Source organism: Acomys minous (genome assembly GCF_964271855.1).
Source record: "Acomys minous genome assembly, chromosome: 16".
In the NCBI taxonomy this organism is placed as follows: Eukaryota; Metazoa; Chordata; class Mammalia; order Rodentia; family Muridae; genus Acomys; species Acomys minous.
This window is the reverse complement of record NC_140498.1, coordinates 56371750-56380436: the sequence shown is the minus strand read 5'-3', so window position 1 is coordinate 56380436 and position 8687 is coordinate 56371750. Positions and strand designations below refer to the sequence as shown.

At 51.3% G+C, this 8687-nt stretch overlaps 1 pseudogene across 1 annotated transcript; it reads left to right on the top strand.

Moving 5' to 3' along the window:
* Positions 1–6395: 6395 nt before the first annotated feature.
* Positions 6396–7299, top strand: LOC311586383 (small ribosomal subunit protein uS5-like; annotated as a pseudogene). Its single transcript has one exon. The product of its transcript is annotated as a small ribosomal subunit protein uS5-like (transcript).
* The last annotated feature ends 1388 nt before the right edge of the window (positions 7300–8687 follow it).

Genomic DNA, 8687 nt, shown 5'->3' with positions numbered 1-8687 from the left:
CAAGGCAAAAGTACAAGCCCGAGCCCCACATCCCTCAGGAAGCATAAGTGAAGGGGCCATGTGTGCACCCTGCGCTGGAGCATCCTAGGGATGCAGGAGGTACCTCACAGCTCTGCCTCCTACTGGCTGCCTGATTTCTCCCGACTGACGCAGCTTCTTTGGCAAAGGCCTGTGGGCCTTTGGATGGGAGGACATCTTCAGGAAGGATGCTCCATTCGTGCCTGGTTTTGTCCTCTCAGACTTGCTGGGTTAGTAAACCATTTGGTAACCCTGGCAACCTGAGAGCCCCCTCCTGAGTAATTAAGGCATCTGAAGGGCAGAACAGCTTTCATGGGGGGGGGGCAGCTATGTGACAGGATGCAGGTGGGAAGGAAGGCCGAAGACCTCAAGCATATGAGAACAGATCTGATTTGATTTTATAGTTTTTTGAGACAAGGTTTCTCTGTGGAGCCCTGGCTGTCTTGGGACTCACTCTTAGACCAGGCTGGCCTCGAACTCAAGAGATCTGACTGCCTCTGCCTTCAGAGTGCGGGCATTAAAGGCACAAGCCACTACTGCCACCTCGCTAGAACAGATTTATTTATTTATTTATTTATTTATTTATTTATTTATTTAATTTCAAGCCATGGAAACAGATGCCTGTGGTCTGAAAGGCGAGTACCGCTTCTACAAGGTCATCAGCACGCATCGCCCACAAACTCAGGCTCCAGCGAATCTCTGTGCAAAGACCGGACCAAACAAGAGCCTTGAGGCGCCATCCAGTGGCTCCCGGAACTATTCAGAGACTCTCCCAAGCCTCCCTTCTGCGCAAGCGTCAGCCAGCCCCGCCCAGCTACAGCTTTGAACTTCACCCTGGATCTCAGCCTCAGGATTCCTTCTTGGAGGTGTAGACCCGGATGCTTCGATGTTCCAGGGCTCCGTTCACAAACCACCAGGACACTTTTATGGGAGGTCTCTTTCCTCACGTGAAAATAGCAGAGGGGCTGGCTTCTAGTCGTATGCCCCTGAGTCGCGGTCCACTGAGGGGTTGCCGCGCTGCCAGAGAGGGAGAAAAACGATGTACTGAGCCTTGACTTGCTATGGCAACCAGCTCCTCAGAGGGTGTAGTCCCGCATGGATGGGATGATCGCCCCAAGGCCTGTGTTCCGTTCCCCAAGCCACAGTCCTGGGGTTCGCTGCCCACAGTGTTTCCAGGAGCCGGCCTTGCTTCTAACGACTCCTCAGGGTAGCCAAAGCTGTCTGTCCTCCGTGGAGACACTGGTAGAGAAAGCTGCTCCTGTTAAGGTGGGAGGCTTGGCCTCTGTCTAAGCCTGAGTTACACCACGCCCTGAGCCATCGTAGGCTTCCACTGCCTTGGTTTATAATTTAGGGTCCCGCAGCAGGCTCTACCCCAGCCTGTGATGTGTAACATGTAATGGGGCTGGCAGAACTGGAGCCACACGCACACTCCCTAGAATACAGAGAGAGGGCCCTGCTCCTACCCGCAACTGCCAGATGGAGCCTCAGAGCTTTGGCCGCATCCCCGTAGGGAGACGGCCTAAGCTGCAAATGGCTGGTTTTCCGTGGTGACCTGGATGTAAAGGAATGTTTACTGACCCCGGAAAGGATACTCAGGAGAAAGAAGCAAGCCCACCCAAGTGCAGCTTCGCAAATCGACGCTTTTACAGGAGCCGCAAAGGCAGCTGCATCTCCTCCGAGGCGCACCCCAACATGGTGACAACTGCGCTCCACCGGCATACCACAGCTGCCCCTGCCGAACAACCCATGGACCAACCCATCACAGGTGCTGCCAAATTTGCTGTCAAGATTGTGAACCAAGGTCTTCTGTAGGTGGCCATGATCACTCCATTTTATAGCGATAACGGTGGAATTCCCCGGAGACGGCCATGGGGCTATGAAGGTGGCAGCTCCCCACGAGGTACCTGACCGACTTCTGCAACATCCAGGCGCACTGGCCGTATTCACCTTTGCTGGTCGGCACGAGCCAATTTGAGAGTTCTCGTCAGGGGACAGGGACATTTCTGTTGTCTGTATGAGGTTAATTGAGGAACCACTGTCGTCTGAGGGCAGGGTCTGCTTGTGCAGGGGAGAATACAATTTGAGAGGCTTTTGTTACATCAGAATGTCTTTCCTGGGGTGCTTAGGTGGGCTCTGAAACTGAATTATTTTAGGAGCATGGATGGTTGGGGAGGCTGTTGGCAAACGGTGAGAGGGCCGGTCTGTAACAAGTTTTTTGGGGTGATGTGGAAAGGTCGAGAGAACTTGGCTTTGGCTCCCAAAGGAGAACTTGGATGGTCAAGGGGACAAGTGGTCAGTAGCGGGGGTAGGGCACTGGCAGCTGGGGGATCAGTGGCGAGAGGGACACCCACTAATAGAGGGTGTGGAAGAGAGGAGCAAAGCAAGCAGTGGGGGTCATTGAAGGAGGGGGCAGTGGGCTTGAGTTTGTTGGATGACCTCACCCAGGTGAGGGCTTGGCCACGAGTGTACGTGTGTGTGTGTGTGTGCATGGTGTGCATGTGTGTGTGTATGGTGTGTGTGTGTGTGTGTGTGTGTGTGTGTGTGTGTGTGTGTGATGGAGAGGATGCGGCTTGGGTTTAGTTACGTCTTGTAGTCAGGAGTGTGGAGTTTGCCCATGTCTGATGTCTGAGGCCGTCTGGACAGTTGCTGAGTTGAGGGGAGGTGCATGTGCAGCCATCATCTGGGCAGAGGAAAAGTCGGAGTGTGAGAGGAGAGATGAGATTTGTGGGGAATTGGGGACCAGGAGGGAACCGGAACCGGAGGATGAGGATAAATATTGATGATGGAGGCGTCAGCCTGACGGGGCCATCTGACAGGAAGGAGTTGCTGGCCTTGAAGTCAGCTCAAGACGCCCCCAAGTTCTCAGCACAAAGGAGATTAATTTGCCCCAGAGGGACAGAGAGCAGGAATAAGGGACAAAGACAGGAGACAGAGGAAGAGGGAGAAGAGGAAGGGAACAGGGGAGACGGTGCGGGGGGGGGGGGGGGGGGGAGGGAGCAAAGGACAGGGGGGAGGGGCGTTTGTCCCAGAGTGGGACAAAGGATGCCTCTGGGTAGCGAGGAGACAGACATGGCCCATAAGCAAATGGCAGTTTATAAAGGTAAAAATGTTAATTCCTGTGCTAGGATGAGGTGTTTAATTTTGATCGGGCATGTTAGTTAGGTGAGATAAAGGGGGCTTTTGGTTGCTAGACTTCAATACTTTGATAGCCAAGTGTGGTGGCACCCCTTAGTCCCAGCATTCCGGAGGCAAATGCAGTCACATCTCTGAGTTCCACGCCACCTGGTCTAGAGAGTGAGTTCCAGGACAGGCAGGGCTACACTGAGAAACCCTATCTCAAACAAAACAAAACAAAACAAAACAAAAAAACTAACTAAATAAATTACTACACCTGTAATGGTTTTGCTGTTGTTTTGATTTGCTTTGTTGGTAGTGGTTGTTTGGGGGTTTGTTTTATTGGTTTTTTTTTTTTAAACACAGAATCTCACTCTATAACTTTGTCTGGCTTGGAACTCACTCTGTAGACCAGGCTGTCTCAAAGTTGGGGGAATTCTCTTGCCTCAGCTTCCCAAGTGCTGAGATTAAAGGTGTAAACATCCATGAGGGGACCATCCTTGCAGGTCTCAGAAAAGGAAGCAAGCCACGAGAGAGATGAGAATGCAAACCCAGGGCAGACGTCCTTCATCAACCTGGACCAGACTTGCGGAGTCTAATGTCAGACAGTGCGCTGTCGGCATATTTAAAACGTGGTGCAATTTGGGAAAAGGTTTCCAGGCAACAGTCATTCTGGTTCCAGGTGCATAATCAAGCCTAAGGCGTGGCTATATAGAAACTTCTTTGCAAAACACATGTGACCATGTGGGTGGGTTCTGTAGCTAAACGGCCTAGAATTTAATGTGGCCTCTGACCAATAGCATAGAGGTCAGCCAGCCATAATGTACATGTGACATCATCTCTTCTGAGAATAGGGGGACAGTCTAGGGAAGAAAGGGTCTAGGATAATCATTCTGGAGAATGATTGTAGCTAAAGGTAGGTGAGGTCGGCCTCCACAGATAGCAAAGAGGTCACCAGGTCATTAACAGAACCCACTCCCAGCCTTGTGGATAGAATGCAAGCATTTTATCTCTTCTATTGAGAAGAGGCCCCTGTGTGTTTAACATTCCTGGTTTCCCTAGTGATCTGCGGGTACAAGACTTTTGTACCCCCAACACAACCATATCTACCTTAACTTACATACATTAGAACAATGTAGCATTGTTTATTTATTTATCCATCCATCCATTCATTTATTGCTCTAACATTGATCTCCAAAGCTAGACAAGAACTCTACACCCGTCCCTAGTGTTTGGTTTTGATGTTGTTTTAATTACAACCTCATTTCAGGAGAATGAGGGAAAATTACTAAATATTCGTCATCAAAGCAAACACGGCTTGTTGACGGGACACCTCGTGCCTGATGGCGGCAGGGCCTTTTCTGGATGCACACTGACCACCTGTGTTTTCCAGCGAGGTTAAATATCATCCATCCTGTTCAGAATCTGGCCAGTCCAGTGGCTGCAGTTCAGTTTTCTCTGGGGGCGGAGCCAACTCTCAGAATGACCTCTGTCAGCACAGGTTACACCTTCCCTTGCTATGCCATTGGGTAGGCTGCCAAGATTGACTTGGTCACGAGCCAATAGACAAACACGAGTCCGAGGCTCCACCCACAGAGTCCATTTCCTGGTAGGCACTTCCTCTCATAGGAATTTCTTGACAACTTGCCCTTGCTTCCTTATTACCAAGGCACCGCGGTCTGAAGGTGTCTCCCCGACGTCCACATGTTGGAAAATTCAGTCCTCAGTGCAAATGCTGGGGTCCCCTAATAGCCCACAGACCACTCAGATTTCAAGAATCAATTCCAAACCGATGATTCATTGAACGTTCTTTTCCAAACCATTTGATCGGGGACGCAGCCGGACTCAGGAGCCAGGACTGCTACAACTGCAATTCTCGGGGACAGTTTTTTATATGGAATAGACCACAACAGATACACTTGCAACATTTAGGCTACCCAGACAAAGAAGAGCTCTCTAACCTTTAGATTCGTTGGCTAAATCTAACGTTATAGGAGCCTAGAGAGTTTCCAAAACCCTAGGGCCTCGTGATGAGGAACGTTCAAGCTAAACCAACAAGGTGTTTTGGTTAGGGCAGGGAACGGTGGGTCAGATTCAGGTTGTGAGCTGAACGGGTGGAACAACTGTCAAGCTTATGTTGTACGAGGAATCAAACCATTGACTCCAAGGGTGTCCTCTGCGAGCAGGGGTTATATTGGGTCTTAAGGACCATGAACAGCAGACACCCTTTTCTTCATAAAGGAGACAAAGGCATTAATAACACAAGGCCCAAAGGTCCGCAGCAGCAACAGTAGACATAGGCGACCAACTAGGGCTCTAACGAGCGAGGTTGACCAAGGAGACCTGCTGAAAAGGGTTTATAGCAGCTCATGGGCCTTCTCGGCTCTTCCCCACCAAGGAGGCTGTTTTTGGTTTCTGCTGGAGTGTTTCTGATCACCCCAGAGTGATTAGCACAGGAACAGCACTGTCCTCCAAGGGTCTCACGTGGTCCTCCTTCCTTCAACCACAGCAAACCTGGGGCCCCCGGACTTGATTCTCTAGGAAGAGGGCGGCTGAGTGCAGCTGGGCTGTCTTTATTGCCTTGTTCACTTAAGGGGTTTATATTTGCTGGTGTCCGGTAGTTAGCCCCACTAGTGTGGGTCTCAGAATAGCAGCTGCTCAATTTTTGTGTCGTGAGACCCATGTGGCTGCGCCCCCACGGTACCTTCATAGTCGGAAACCTGGGGCAAGACTTGCACTAATATGTACAGTTCAGGTTCCTGCCCAGTGACAAGATGGCTGACAGAGAGGCGAGGAGTAAGTCCTGAGGTACAGGCGAAGAGGAGATAAACATGTTTTTGTGTTGATCCTAAGTGTGGGATGGGGAACAGACAAGTGAGACGGCAGGATGTTTATCCCCTTAGAAATCGAACCGCTTCCTGGGGGAGCTTGGATGTTGCCATCTGAAAAATTGTCTGAGAGGATATACACACACACACACACACACACACACACACACACACACACACACACACACACACACACACGTGAGCCCAAAACAAGAGGTGCGCCCTCACGGGCAGAGGGGCGGGGGGGGGGGGGGGGGAAGAGGACACTTGGGATTGTTTTGGCTGTTCAACACTTCAAAAGACACTCCTAGAGAGAACTGCTCCAGGGAAAGCTTCAAAGCTTTGGGCTCCAAGCTGAGGCTTCAGGTTCCGGTTCTGGTTGCTCCAGGTTCCAGCAGCAACTTGGGTGGGATTGCTGGTTTGCTGAGGTCCTAAATGGCAGCTGATGCCAGTGCAATGGGAGGGCCCGGAGGACCCAGGGGCCCAGGATTAGGAGGGTGAGGTGGCTTCGGTGGAGGATTCAGCACTGGTTTTAGGGGCCGTGGTCTTGGCCAAGGCCATAGCCGTGGTCGAGGCCGCGGGGCTCGTGGAGGAAAAGCCGAAGACAAGGAGTGGATCCCCGTCACCAAGCTGGGCCGCCTGGTTAAGGACATGAAGATCAAGTCCTTGGAGGAGATTTATCTGTTCTCCCTGTCCATTAAGGAGTCTGAGATTATTGACTTTTTCCTGGGCGCATCCCTAAAGGATGAGGTTCTCAAGATCATGCCAGTGCAGAAGCAGACACGGGCTGGCCAGCGGACCAGGTTCAAGGCTTTTGTCGCTATTGGGGACTACAATGGGCACGTTGGTCTTGGTGTTAAGTGCTCCAAGGAGGTAGCCACTGCTATCCGAGGGGCCATCATCTTGGCCAAGCTTTCCATTGTCCCTGTGCGTAGAGGCTACTGGGGGAACAAGATTGGCAAGCCCCACACTGTTCCATGCAAGGTGACAGGCCGCTGTGGCTCTGTTTTGGTGTGTCTCATCCCTGCCCCCAGAGGCACTGGCATTGTCTCAGCTCCTGTGCCCAAGAAGCTACTGATGATGGCCGGTATTGATGACTGCTACACATCAGCCAGGGCTGTACTGCCACCCTGGGCAACTTTTCCAAGGCTACTTTTGATGCCATTTCCAAGACCTACAGCTACCTGACACCTGATCTCTGGAAAGAAACTGTGTTCACCAAGTCTCCTTCTCAGGAATTCACTGATCATCTTGTGAAAACCCACACCAGAGTGTCTGTTCAGAGGACCCAGGCTCCAGCTGTGGCTACCACATAAGGGTTTTTACAAGAAAATAAAGTGAATTAATCCTGTTGAAAAAGGAAAGAAAGAAAAAGAAAAAGAAATGTCTGCTAATAGGTCTGCTCTAGTATTTGGGAGGTTTGGAGGAGCCTTCCAAACATTATATCATAAGAGGTCACTCCCTCAGTGTAGGAGGAATTCCTGACTTGTAGGAGGGACACCCAGTCATCGCCAGTCTCCAGAGTTAATTTGATTAAGGCCTTATTCTCTCTACCTGTCCTGACTTCTGGGGAGTATATGCACAATACAGCTTCCACCCTGCCCCAGTGCCCGCTCTAAGGCCTGACTAACCTGGGAGATGAAGGCTGGGCCATTGTCCAATCCCAGAGCTATTAGAGTCCTGAATTGAGGAGCTGTTTCCTCTGTAAGTTCCTTACAGTTTGGGCCGTCTCTCTCTTCACTGGAAATCCTTGGATAGAAGTCAATCGGCCTTGTCAACTTAGAGTAAGCAGAGCTTTGGGCAAAACTGGGTCAGGCACGGATCGCAGGAGGGTGGGTAGGAGCTCTGTTGCTTCCTCAGCTGCCATACCTGCCCTACGGGGCCCCGAGGCCTCGGTGGCTGTGGTCTTTGGTGTCCTTGTCCCATCTCGTATGAAATTGCTTCCATCGGTGTGCAAGGTGGGGTCTGCATTGGGCCATGGACGGTCAGTCAGTCAGATCCAGCCAGGTCTCACGCCCATATGGCAAGATCTCCAAGCAGTCGCGAGTTGGTTGCTTGCCCAGATCCGGGTTGGGTAGTGGGGTGGCGGGGTTCAGAGATGAGCTAGAGGCAATGGACACTCGGGCCGCTTCAGTCATCTTGAGGACTTCCGTTATGGCACGGGGCGTGGTTATGTCAACTTGTTGGCTCTTGGCATTGGTTCTCGGGCATAGGGATGCCCAGCATGGCTTCTTTGCTAGCTTCAGGCAAGCAAACTTGTGCCTTTTTGGCTGATACTCTGTATGTAAAGTTTCTAGGAGGGTCTCAGCTGCCACTACACATGAGTCCACATCTGTAGTGGCTAAGAATAGATCATCTACGTATAGAAGTAAGGGGACATTAGGCGTTTTTCATCTGTACTCACATAGGCCTTGGTGGAGGGCCACATTGAAGATGGTGGGTGAATTTTAAATCCTCGTGGTGGCGGTTGACTCCTCTTGTCTTAAGGGAGTGCTGACGAAGGCGAATTTTGGGTCCCGTGCAGTGTAGGCTTGTCTATGAGGGGCCGATTTGGAATTGCCAGGTAGGTCTCTTCCTCCTTTTTGTGTACCCTCCCTCAGGTCTTGCACCAGCTTACAGTCCTTTCTCCGGGACATCCTGACTGGCAACAGTGGGGTGTCCCATGGGGAACGGCACAAGACCAAGATCCCATGATTCCGGAGCTGGTTGATGTGTGGCCTGATGCCT